This window comes from Pleurodeles waltl, chromosome 1_1, assembly GCF_031143425.1.
Source record: "Pleurodeles waltl isolate 20211129_DDA chromosome 1_1, aPleWal1.hap1.20221129, whole genome shotgun sequence".
NCBI classification, from domain to species: domain Eukaryota; kingdom Metazoa; phylum Chordata; class Amphibia; order Caudata; family Salamandridae; genus Pleurodeles; species Pleurodeles waltl.
This window is the reverse complement of record NC_090436.1, coordinates 434,297,656-434,311,217: the sequence shown is the minus strand read 5'-3', so window position 1 is coordinate 434,311,217 and position 13,562 is coordinate 434,297,656. Positions and strand designations below refer to the sequence as shown.

Genomic DNA, 13,562 nt, shown 5'->3' with positions numbered 1-13,562 from the left:
TCAGCATCTGGTCTGTAATTTGTGTTTGTCTCCAGAACACAAAGAGGATACCTGTGAGGCCTGTCGAGCGTTTCAGTTGAGGAAGACGTTAAGAGACCAAAGAGCAAGAAGACTACAAATGGCGTTGGCGCCGACAGGACAACGACACTTGGAGGAAGAGGAAGAAACCTTCTCCATCGCGTATTCGGACTCTGATGAGGTCGATCCCGAACAGACGCCGAAAACCGTGAGTAAGACGTCACAACACAAAACTCACGGAAAAACCGCTAAAGCCCAGGGGACGCCACCACCAGCAGGCCATGGCTTAACCCGAAAAATAGGTGACCGACCATCGGCACCGAAAAAGGGCATGCATGTGTCGAAGTCATCCGACTCCGGTCGAGATACCGGCACAGAGCAGACTCGACCCCTAGACACCGGGTCAGAGCAATCTTGACACCGAGAGGGCGGCACCGAAATGAGTCGGCATCGAGAGGTCAGTACGCCGAAAATTAAAAAAGTGTCTTCGGAGCCGAAAAAGACTGCCGAAAAAGTTTCCATACCGAAACATCCGGCCTCGGAACCGAAATCGAGTTCCTACACTGAGGAACAGGGCCTGTCCTCACAGATGCAAGGACACAGATTCGGACAGGAACTAGAGGCAGGGGAGCCAGATTACACTCAAAGAAGGCTCCACATTCAAAAGGACACAGGGAAGATCAGTACTCTCCCTCCAATACGAATGAAAAGAAAACTTGCCTTCCAAGAGAAAGACAAGCAGCCACAGGCAAAGGTGGCAAGACAAGTGACTCCGCCACCATCTCCACAACGCTCACCACAACTATCAACAGTAGCCACTTCACCAATGATGCAGTCCCCAACTCATACAGGGATGAGTCAGGATGATCCCGACGCATGGGATCTTTATGATGCGCCTGTATCAGATAACAGTCCCGACTGTTACCCAGCGAGACCGTCACCACCTGAGGACAGCACTGCCTACACACAGGTGGTGTCAAGAGCAGCTGCGTTTCATAATGTTACCCTGCACGCAGAACCTATAGAAGATGACTTTCTCTTTAATACACTGTCGTCCACACATAGCCAGTACCAGAGTCTCCCTATGTTACCAGGAATGCTCAGACACTCCAAACAAGTGTTTCAGGAGCCTGTGAAGGGCAGGGCCATAACTCCAATGGTGGAGAAAAAGTACAAAGCCCCACCAACAGACCCTTTGTACATCACGCAGCAATTAACACCAGACTCAGTGGTAGTAGGGGCAGCTCGCAAAAGGGCGAACTCACACACCTCAGGAGATGCCCCACCTCCAGACAAAGAAAGTCGCAAGTTCAACGCAGCAGGGAAAAGGGTTGCGGCACAGGCAGCCAACCAATGGCGCATTGCCAACTCACAGGCATTGCTGGCGAGATATGATAGGGCTCATTTGGACGAAATGCAACATTTCATAGAACACCTGCCCAAAGAGTTCCAAAAAAGAGCACAACAAGTGGTGGAGGAAGGCCAGAGTATCTCGAACAATCAGATACGTTGAGCAATGGATGCAGCCGACACAGCTGCTAGGACTGTAAATACAGCAATGACCATACAGAGGCACGCATGGCTAAGAACCTCAGGATTCAAGCCGGAAATACAACAAGCGGTTGTAGGAAAGTACCATCTTGCCTGGCATGTTACCCCCATTTTTCACTGTATATATGTTGTTTTAGTTGTATGTGTCACTGGGACCCTGTTCTCCAGGGCCCCAGTGCTCATAAGTGTGCCTGAATGTGTTACCTGTGTAGTGACTAACTGTCTCACTGAGGCTCTGCTAATCAGAACCTCAGTGGTTATGCTCTCTCATTTCTTTCAAATTGTCACTGACAGGCTAGTGACCAATTTTACCAATTTACATTGGCTTACTGGAACACCCTTATAATTCCCTAGTATATGGTACTGAGGTACCCAGGGTATTGGGGTTCCAGGAGATCCCTATGGGCTGCAGCATTTCTTTTGCCACCCATAGGGAGCTCTGACAAATCTTACACAGGCCTGCCACTGCAGCCTGAGTGAAATAACGTCCACGTTATTTCACAGCCATTTTACACTGCACTTAAGTAACTTATAAGTCACCTATATATCTAACCTTTACCTGGTAAAGGTTGGGTGCTAAGTTACTTAGTGTGTGGGCACCCTGGCACTAGCCAAGGTGCCCCCACATTGTTCAGGGCCAATTCCCCGGACTTTGTGAGTGCGGGGACACCATTACACGCGTGCACTACATATAGGTCACTACCTATATGTAGCTTCACAATGGTAACTCCGAATATGGCCATGTAATATGTCTATGATCATGGAATTGCCCCCTCTATACCATCCTGGCATAGTTGGCACAATCCCATGATCCCAGTGGTCTGTAGCACAGACCCTGGTACTGCCAAACTGCCTTTCCTGGGGTTTCACTGCAGCTGCTGCTGCTGCCAACCCCTCAGACAGGCATCTGCCCTCCTGGGGTCCAGCCAGGCCTGGCCCAGGATGGCAGAACAAAGGACTTCCTCTGAGAGAGGGTGTTACACCCTCTCCCTTTGGAAAATGGTGTGAAGGCAGGGGAGGAGTAGCCTCCCCCAGCCTCTGGAAATGCTTTCATGGGCACATTTGGTGCCCATTTCTGCGTAAGCCAGTCTACACCGGTTCAGGGACCCCTTAACCCTGCTCTGGCGCGAAACTGGACAAAGGAAAGGGGAGTGACCACTCCCCTGACCTGTACCTCCCCTGGGAGGTGCCCAGAGCTCCTCCAGTGTGCTCCAGACCTCTGCCATCTTGGAAACAGAGGTGCTGCTGGCACACTGGACTGCTCTGAGTGGCCAGTGCCACCAGGTGACGTCAGAGACTCCTTGTGATAGGCTCCTTCAGGTGTTGCTAGCCTATCCTCTCTCCTAGGTAGCCAAACCCTCTTTTCTGGCTATTTAGGGTCTCTGTCTCTTGGGATTCCTTAGATAACGAATGCAAGAGCTCATCCGAGTTCCTCTGCATCTCTCTCTTCACCTTCTGCCAAGGAATCGACTGCTGACCGCGCTGGAAGCCTGCAACACTGCAACAAAGTAGCAAAGACGACTACTGCAACTCTGTAACGCTGATCCTGCCGCCTTCTCGACTGTTTTCCTGGTGGTGCATGCTGTGGGGGTAGTCTGCCTCCTCTCTGCACTAGAAGCTCCGAAGAAATCACCCGTGGGTCGACGGAATCGTCCCCCTGCAACCACAGGCACCAAAAAGCTGCATTACCGGTCCCTTGGGTCTCCTCTCAGCACGACGAGCGAGGTCCCTCGAATCCAGCAACTCTGTCCAAGTGACTCCCACAGTCCAGTGACTCTTCAGTCCAAGTTTGGTGGAGGTAAGTCCTTGCCTCACCTCGCTAGACTGCATTGCTGGGAACCGCGACTTTTGCAGCTACTCCAGCCCCTGTGCACTTCCGGCGGAAATCCTTCGTGCACAGCCAAGCCTGGGTCCACGGCACTCTAACCTGCATTGCACGACTTTCTAAGTTGGTCTCCGGCGACGTGGGACTCCTTTGTGTAACTTCGGGTGAGCACCGTTTCACGCATCCTCGTAGTGCCTGTTTCTGGCACTTCTCCAGGTGCTACCTGCTGCTAAGAAGGCTCCATGTCTTGCTCGACGTCCCCTCTACCTCCTGGTCCAATTTGCGACCTCCTGGTCCCTCCTGGGCCACAGCAGCGTCCAAAAACGCTAACCGCACGATTTGCAGCTAGCAAGGCTTGTTGGCGTTCTTTCGGCGGGAAAACACTTCTGCACGACTCTACAAGGCGAGAGGGATCCGTCCTCCAAAGGGGAAGTCTCTAGCCCTTTGCGTTCCTGCAGAAACCGCAGCTTCTTCTGTCCAGTAGAAGCTTCTTTGCACCCGCAGCTGGCATTTCCTGGGCATCTGCCCGTCTCCGACTTGCTTGTGACTTTTGGACTTGGTCCCCTTGTTCCACAGGTACCCCAGATTGGAAATCCAGCGTTGTTGCATTGTTGGTTTGTGTCTTTCCTGCCTTATTCCCCTATCACGACTTCTTTGTCCTTTGGGGAACTTTAGTGCACTTTGCACTCACTTTTCAGGGTCTTGGGGTGGGCTATTTTTCTAACCCTCACTATTTTCTAATAGTCCCAGCGACCCTCTACAAGGTCACATAGGTTTGGGGTCCATTCGTGATTCACATTCCACTTTTGGAGTACATGGTTTGTGTTGCCCCTATCCCTATGTGTCCCCATTGCATCCTATTGTAACTATACATTGTTTGCACTGTTTTCTAAGACTATACTGCATATTTCTGGTATTGTGTATATATATCTTGTGTATATTTCCTATCCTCTCACTGAGGGTACACTCTGAGATACTTTGGCATATTGTCATAAAAATAAAGTACCTTTATTTTTAGTATAACTGTGTATTGTGTTTTCTTATGATATTGTGCATATGACACTAGGTGGTACTGTAGTAGCTTCACACGTCTCCTAGTTCAGCCTAAGCTGCTAGACACCCTATACACTAATAAGGGATAACTGGGCCTGGTGCAAGGTGCAAGTACCCCTTGGTACTCACTACAAGCCAGTCCAGCCTCCTACAGCGGTCCTGAATATGCTCTTTAATGGACAGCAGTTGTTTGGGCCGTAGGTGGACACTGCTATCGAAAAACTTAAAAAGGACACAGATACGGCCAAAGCCATGGGCGCACTGTACTCCCCACAGAGCAGAGGCACATTTCCGAAATCACATTTTCGAGGGGTGTTTCGGGGACAGCACAGAATCCTCACCCTCACAAACAAGCCGTGCTGAATATGCCATTTAACGGACAGCAGTTGTTTGGACCGGAGCCATCGAAAAGCTTAAAAAATACACAGATACGGCCAAAGCCATGGGCGCACTCTACTCCCCACAGAGCAGAGGCACATTTCGAAAGACACAGTTTTGAGGGGGGGTTCGAGGACAAAGCACAGAACCCACAACCTCACAAACAAGGCCCACTTATCAAAGTCAATATCAGTGGGGAAGTTTTCTGGGACAATACAGAGGAGGACAGTTCCCAAAGAGTAGAGGGAAGTTCCAGAGTCCCAAAACTCCACAAAATAAACAGTGACTTCAACGTCACAAATCCCCAACACATGACACCAGTGGGGGGGAGACTAACCAATTTCTACAACAACTGGGAAGAAATAACAACAGGCACGTGGGTCCTAGCCATTATCCAGCATGGTTATTGCATAGAATTTCTACAATTCCCTCCAAATGTCCCACCGAAATACACAACATGTCCAAACAACACATGGATCTCTTACAACTGGAGGTCCAAGCGTTGTTGCAAAAAGATTCAATAGAGCTAGTACCAATTCAGCAGAAAGGAACAGGAGTTTACTCCCTGTACTTTCTCATACCCAAAAAAGACAAAACTCTAAGGCCTATACTAGATCTCAGAACATTAAACATATACATCAAATCAGATCACTTTCACATGGTGACACTGCAAGACGTGATCCCATTGCTCAAACAACAAGACTACATGACAACACTAGACCTCAAGGATGCGTATTTCCATATACCTATACAACCTTCCCACAGAAAGTACTTAAGGTTTGTAATCCAAGGGGTACATTACCAGTTCAAAGTGTTGCCATTCGGGATAACAACAGTGCCAAGAGTTTTTACAAAATGCCTGGCAGTAGTGGCAGCTCATATCAGAAGGCAGCAAATACATGTGTTCCCGTACCTAGACGATTGGTTAATCAAAACCAATACGCAAGAACGGTGTTCACAACACACAAAGGGGGTCATTCTGACCCTGGCGGTAAAAACCGCCAGGGCCAACGACCGCGGGAGCACCGCCAACAGGCTGGCGGTGCTCCCATGGGCATTCTGACCGCGGCGGTACAGCCGCGGTCAGAAACGGAAAACCGGCGGTGGACCGCCGGTTTTCCGCTGCCCTGGGGAATCCTCCATGGCGGTGCAGCGCCGCCATGGGGATTCCGACCCCCATTACCGCCATCCTGTTCCTGGCGGTCGTGACCGCCAGGAACAGGATGGCGGTAAGGGGTGTCGTGGGGCACCTGGGGGCCCCTGCAGTGCCCATGCCACTGGCCCCACTAAGTGCCCATGCCGTAACAGGGCCCCACTAAGATTTTCAGTGTCTGCCTTGCAGACACTGTAAATCGCGACGGGTGCAACTGCACCCGTCGCACCCTTCCCACTCCGCCGGCTCCATTCGGAGCCGGCTTCCTCGTGGGAAGGGGTTTCCCGCTGGGCTGGCGGGCGGCCTTTTGGCGGTCGCCCGCCAGCCCAGCGGGAAAGCCAGAATACCCGCAGCGGTCTTTTGACCGCGCAGCGGTATTCTGGCGGTCCCAGCCAGGCCGGCGGCTTCCGCCGCCGGCCGGGGTCAGAATGACCCCCAAAGTATGTCATAGAAACCCTTCACAAGCTAGGTTTCTCACTCAACTACAACAAATCCCACCTACAGCTGTGTCAAATACAACAGTATTTAGGAGCAACAATCAACACAACAAAAAGGATTGCCACTCCAAGTCCACAAAGGGTACAGGCATTTCAAAACGTAATACAAGCCATGCACCCCAAAAACAATTTACAGGTAAAATTAGTGATGAAACTACTAGGCATGATGTCCTCATGCATAGCCATTGTCCCAAACGCAAGATTGCACATGCGGCCCTTACAACAGTGCCTAGCATCACAATGGTCACAAGCACAGGGTCAACTTCAAGATCTAGTGTTGATAGACCGCCAAACATACACCTCGCTTCAATGGTGGAACACTATAAGTTTAAACAGAGGGCGGCCTTTTCAAGACCCAGTGCCTCAATACGTAATCACAACGGATGCCTCCATGTTAGGGTGAGGAGCACACCTCAACCAACACAGCATCCAAGGACAATGGGACACTCAACAGAGACAGCTTCACATAAATCACTTAGAACTACTAGCAGTATTTCTAGCGCTGAAAGCATTTCAATCTATAATAACCTGCAAACACATTCTTGTCAAAACAGACAACATGACAACGATGTATTATCTGAACAAACAGGGAGGAACACACTCGATACAGTTGTGTCTCTTGGCACAGAAAATATGCCATTGGGCGATTCACAACCACATTCGCCTAATAGCGCAGTTCATACCTGGAATTCAAAACCAGTTAGCAGACAGTCTCTCTCGGGATCACCAACAGATCCACAAATGGGAAATTCATCCCCAAATACTAAAGACTTACTTCCAAAGGTGGGGAGCACCGCAAATAGACCTATTTGCAACAAAAGAAAACTCAAAATGGCAAACCTTCGCATCCAGGTACCCACAGGCTCACTCTCAGGGCAATGCGTTATGGATGAGTTGGTCAGGGATATTTGCATACGCTTTTCCCCCTCTCCCACTCCTTCCATATCTAGTAAACAAATTGAGTCAAAACAAACTCAAACTCATACTAATAGCACCAACTTGGGCACGACAACCTTGGTACACAACACTACTAGACCTCTCAGTAGTGCCCCATAGCAAACTACCAAACAGACCAGATCTGTTAACTGAACACAAACAACAGATCAGACACCTAAATCCAGCATCGCTGAATCTAGCAATTTGGCTCCTGAAGTCTTAGAATTCGGACATCTAGACCCTACACAGGATTGTATGGAAGTCATAAAACAAGCTAGAAAACCAACCACAAGACATTGCCATGCAAATAAGTGGAAAAGATTGGTTTATTACTGCCATAATAATCAAATTCAACCATTACACGCATCTGCTAAAGACATCGTAAGCTACCTACTTCACTTACAAAAGTCAAAGTTAGCTTTTTCATCCATTAAAATACATCTCACCGCAATTTCAGCTTATCTGCAAACTACGCTCTCAACTTCATTATTCAGGATCCCAGTCATAAAAGCATTTATAGAGGGTCTGAAAAGAATTATCCCACCAAGAACACCACCAGTTCCTTCGTGGAACCTCAACATTGTCTTAACACGACTTATGGGTCCACCTTTTGAACCCATGCACTCATGTGAGATACAGTACTTAACATGGAAAGTAGCATTTCTGATAGCTATCACATCTCTCAGAAGAGTAAGTGAAATACAAGCATTTACTATACAAGAACCCTTTATTCAGATACATAAACATAAAGTAGTTCTACAAACAAATCCTAAATTCTTACCTAAGGTCATATCACCGTTCCACTTAAATCAAACAGTGGAACTCCTAGTATTCTTTCCAGAACCAGATTCTGTAGCTGAGAGAGCATTACATACATTAGACATTAAAAGGGCACTAATGTACTACATAGATAGAACAAAACTAATTCGCAAAACAAAACAATTGTTTGTTGCATTCCAAAAACCTCATACAGGGAATCCAATATCCAAACAAGGCATTGCCAGATGGATAGTTAAATGTATTCAAACCTGTTATATAAAAGCAAAAAGAGAACTGCCTATTACACCAAAGGCACACTCAACTTGAAAGAAAGGGGCTACCATGGCCTTTCTAGGAAACATACCAATAACTGAAATCTGTAAGGCAGCCACATGGTCTACGCCTCATACATTTACCAAGCATTACTGCGTGGATGTGTTAACAACACAGCAAGCCACAGTAGGACAAGCAGTATTACGGACTTTATTTCAAACAACTTCAACTCCTACAGGCTGAACCGCCGCTTTTGGGAAGATAACTGCTTACTAGTCTATGCACAGCATGTGTATCTGCAGCTACACATGCCATCGAACGGAAAATGTCACTTACCCAGTGTACATCTGTTCGTGGCATGAGACGCTGCAGATTCACATGCACCCTCCCACCTCCCCGGGAGCCTGTAGCCGTTTTAAGTTGAGAAAAAATTAGACTTGTACATTTGTAAATTTGTAAATATATCACTTTTAAACACATTATGTACATACATATTTACTCCATTGCATGGGCACTATTACTATATACACAACTCCTACCTCACCCTCTGCGGGGAAAACAATCTAAGATGGAGTCGACGCCCATGCGCAATGGAGCTGAAAGGGGAGGAGTCCCTCGGTCTCGTGACTCGAAAAAGACTTCTTCGAAGAAAAAGAACTTATAACACTCCGAGCCCAACACTAGATGGCGGGATGTGCACTGCAGCGTCTCATGCCACGAACAGATGTACACTTTGTAAGTGACATTTTCCATATTTTTTTCTATTTCAAAACCTATTGGCCTGGAGTTAAGTCATTGAGTGAGTGTTTTCATGTATTGCTTGTGTTTGTGCAAGAAGTGCTTAACACTACCCTCTGATAAGCTTACCTGCTTGTCACACTACCACAAATAGAACATTAGTATTGTCTATTATTGCCTCTGTCAAGCCTCTTGGGGGAACCCCTGGACTCTGTGCACACTATATCTCATTTTGATATACTGTATACAGAGCCAGCTTCCTACAGTTGGTCTGAAATGCACGTAGTGCACCATGGTCAGCACACTGTTCGCCCTGGTTGACGGCTTATATAGTTCTGAGCTTCTTGCTGGACTCGCCATCCCACCCTCATAATGGAAAGGCCCAATCTGACCTGAACAAAGTCTGAGCAACTGCCCAAAGCTGTTTTGGAGCTGGCCAGCTCTTTACATCAACACTCACAGCTTAGCAAACTGACCTATTAGTGCATAGACTGGTTCGCAAATTACCACACTGCTCGCTAAAATACTGATAGCAGATTGCGACTAGTAATTTGCAGCCAGTGCTGTGTACATCTGACCCTTAATCTGGTGTCGGTATGACTTATGTGAAAGTCTAACAAGCTGTTGCATAACTCTAGCCTCAACTTTGGAGGTGGTCCTTTGTAATAGCTATCACCTCAACCAGTATAAGATGATAGATTTAAGGATTCTCCCATGAAAATACTATGTATTATGATTCACTGTAGGAAGTTGGCTCTGAATATACTATTTCAAAGTAGAGGTAAGATAGTGGCAAAAGTAGATAATTCTAATGCTCTATTTTGTGGTAGTGTGGTCGAGCAGTAGGCTTATCAGAGGGTAGTGTTAAGCATTTGTTGTACACACACAGGCAATAAATGAGGAACACATACTCAAAGACTTACTCCAGGCCAATAGGTTTTTTTTTATTGACAAACATCTTTTCTTAGTTTATTTTAAGAACCACAGGTTCAAGATTTGCAGTAAACACTTTATATGCAAGGTACTTCACTTAGATACTTTAGGAACTTTGAATAAAAGCAATATCATATACAGTCTTTTAAAAAAAAAAAATGGCAATAAGCTATTTTCAAAGTGGACACAGTACAAAAGTCAACAGTTCCTGGGTGAGGTAAGTAAAGGTTAGATTTGGAGGTAAGTAAAACACTTACAAGTCTCAGTTCTGGGGCATAGGCAGCCCACCATTGGAGGTTCAAGGCAACCCCAAAGTTACCACACCAGCAGCTCAGGGCCAGTCAGGTGCAGAGGTCAAAGAGGTTCCCAAAACACATAGGTGCCTATGGAGAACAGGGGTGCTACGTTTCCAGTCTGCCTGCAGGTAAGTACCTGTGTCCTCGGGGGCAGACCACGGGGGTTTTGTAGAGCACTGGGGGGGGGGGGGACACAAGTAGGCACACAAAACACACCCTCAGCGAACAGGGGTGGCCGGGTGCAGTGTGCAAAGCAGGCGTCGGGTTTTAGGTAGAAAACAGGAAAACAGTGGAGGGACCCAGGGTTCACTCTAGCGGTGCAGGCAGGCACAGGGGGGCTTCTCGGGACAGCCACCACCTGGGCTAGGCAGAGGGTCGCCTGGGGGTCACTTCTGCTCTGAGGTTCGGTTCCTTCAGGTCCTGGGGGCTGCGGGTGAAGTGCTGGTTCCAGGCGTCGGGTCCCTTGTTACAGGCAGTCGCGGTCAGGGGGAGCCTCTGGATTCTCTCTGCAGGCGTTGCTGTGGGGGCTCAGAGGGGTCGTCTCTGGTTACTCATGGGCTCACAGTTGCCGGGGAGTCCTCCCTGAGGTGTTGGTTCTCTGAATCCCAAGCCTGGGGCATCGAGTGCTGAGTGAGAAGTCTCACACTTCCGGCGGGAAACGTGCAGCTTTGGAAGTTGCTTCTTTGTTGCAAAGAAGTAGCTGGTTTTGAGCAGGGCCCCTGCTCACTGGAGTTTCTTGGTCCTTTAGTCCAGGGCAGTCCTCTGAGGCTTCAGAGGATGCTGGTCCCTGTCGGATGTGTCGCTTGTTGTAGGTTTTCGAAGTTGGAGACAGGCCGGTAGGGCTGGGGCCAAAGCAGTTGTCATCGTCCGTCTTCTCTGCAGGCTTGTAGGTCAGCAGTCCTTCTAGTTGCTTCAGGTTGCAGGAATCTGATTTCCTGGGATCTGGGGTGCCCCTAAATACTGAATTTAGGGGTGTGTTTAGGTCTGGGAGAGCAGTAGCCAATGGCTACTGTCCTTGAGAGTGGCTACACCTTATTTGTGCCTCCACCCTGTGGGGAGGGGGGCACATCCTTAATCCTATTGGGGGAATCCTCCAAACTCAAGATGGAGGATTTCTCAAGGCTTGGGTCACCTCAGCTCAGGACACCTTAGGGGCTGTCTTGACTGGTCGGTGACACCTCCTTGTTTTTCTCATTATCTCCTCCAGCCTTGCAGCCAAAAGTGGGGGCAGTGGCAGGAGGGGCGGGCATCTCCACTAGCTGGTATGACCCTGGGCGCTGTAACAAAAGGGGTGAGCCTTTGAGGCTCACTGTCAGGTGTTACAGTTCCTGCAGGCGGAGGTGAGAAGCACCTCCACCCAGTACAGGCTTTGTTCCTGGCCACAGAGTGACAACAGCACTCTCCCCATGTGGCCAGCAACATGTCTGTTGTGTGGCAGGCTGGCAGAAACTGGTCAGCCTACACTAGAAGTCGGATTGGTATTCAGGGGGAATCTCTAGGATGCCCTCTGGGTGTATGTTACAATAGATTACACACTGGCATCAGTGCGCCTTTATTGTGCTGAGAAGTTTGATACCAAAATTCCCAGATTTCATTGTAGCCATTATGGAACTGTGGAGTTTGTGTGTGACAAACTACCAGACCATATACTCTTATGGCTACCCTGCACTTACAATGTCTAAGGTTTTGCTTAGACACTGTAGGGGCATAGTGCTCATGCACATATGCCCTCACCTGTGGTATAGTGCACACTGCCTTAGGTCTGTGAGGCCTGCTAGAGGGGTGACTTGCCTATGCCACAGGCAGTGTGAGGTTGGCATGGCACTCTGACGGGAGTGCCATGGCGACTTAGTCATTTTCTCCCCACCAGCACACACAAGCTGTGAGGCAGTGTGCATGTGCTGAGTGAGGGGTCTCCAGGGTGGCATAAGACATGCTGCAGCCCTTCGAGACCTTCCCTGGCATCAGGGCCCTTGGTACCAGGGGTACCAGTTACAAGGGACTTACCTGAGTGCCAGTGTTGTGCCAATTGTGGAGACAAAGGTACAGTTTAGGGAAAGCACCCTGGTGCTGGGGCGTGGTTAGCAGGGTCCCAGCACACTTTCAATCAAAACTTAGCATCAGCAAAGGCAAAATGTTAGAGGGTAACCATGCCAAGGAGGCATTTCCTTACATTCACCCAGACAAAGGCAGACTTTGGACACACCTGAAGGTCACCCTTAAGGTGGTGTTGCAAGTTTCAATTCAATCAGGCTGTTTTTTTAGGCCTTTTTCAGTGTTCTTTATGTTGCACTCTCTAAGAAAGATAGAGTACTGCATACACTTGATGTACAGGGGGCACTCACTCATTAGGGCATGTTACTGCTTATCTCTTTCAATGAAAGGGTAGATTGCTCCAGATCTGGATATGTGTGATGATGTCTGCATTCCCCACATATGGGGCTCTAGCAAGAATTTCTCATCTCCTTCTTTAAATCCTCAGACTAACTTGCAATAGAAACATTCGCCATCTGCCGTAATTCCAGAATTTGAAGATGATACGCATAACTCCACTTTCTCTAAGATGTATTTAGTGTTCACACTAGAATTTCCCTGTCCAGCAGCAGTTTCCTGGAACATTCTCAGATTATGTATCTCTTCATTTAATCGGCTGCAAAGAAGCTAATGCTTCTATTGTCAGGTGCTTAGCTAAAGCTTGTGATATTCGAGGTGTGAAACCCCCAGAGATCTTATGCTGAAACCATTATATCTAAGGATGCAACAGCGGCTTTCCAAAAGCATGTATCTATTGAGGAAATTTGTTAAGCAACGTCTAAATGAAAAACTTCAGTTGCTGAAAGGACTCATGTGGTCTCTTGACTATTTTGTATTCATTACGCAAAACTCCACAGCTCCCACTACCATTGAGAAACAATTAATCTTAATGGTAGTCAAATCGTTTCCAATTCGATTGAGGAGTCTATTAGCTTGAATGAAGATAACATCAGGTCTTGTGTTCCTACTATCAAAGATACAAAAATAAAGTAATTGGAAATACATAGAAAAAAAGGAGGGAGATTTTGCAAGGAAGAGTGTCAGAATAAGTTGCTTTATCATTCTGGGCTGCCATTGAAATCTGTCTGCTTACTGACAAGTTGTATGTGCACTCATAC

General features: G+C 47.9%; 1 protein-coding gene across 2 annotated transcripts in view; it reads left to right on the top strand.

Moving 5' to 3' along the window:
• BDP1 (BDP1 general transcription factor IIIB subunit) overlaps positions 1 to 13,562 on the top strand; it is a 1,097,554-nt gene that overhangs the window by 657,679 nt on the left and 426,313 nt on the right. The window lies entirely within an intron of this gene.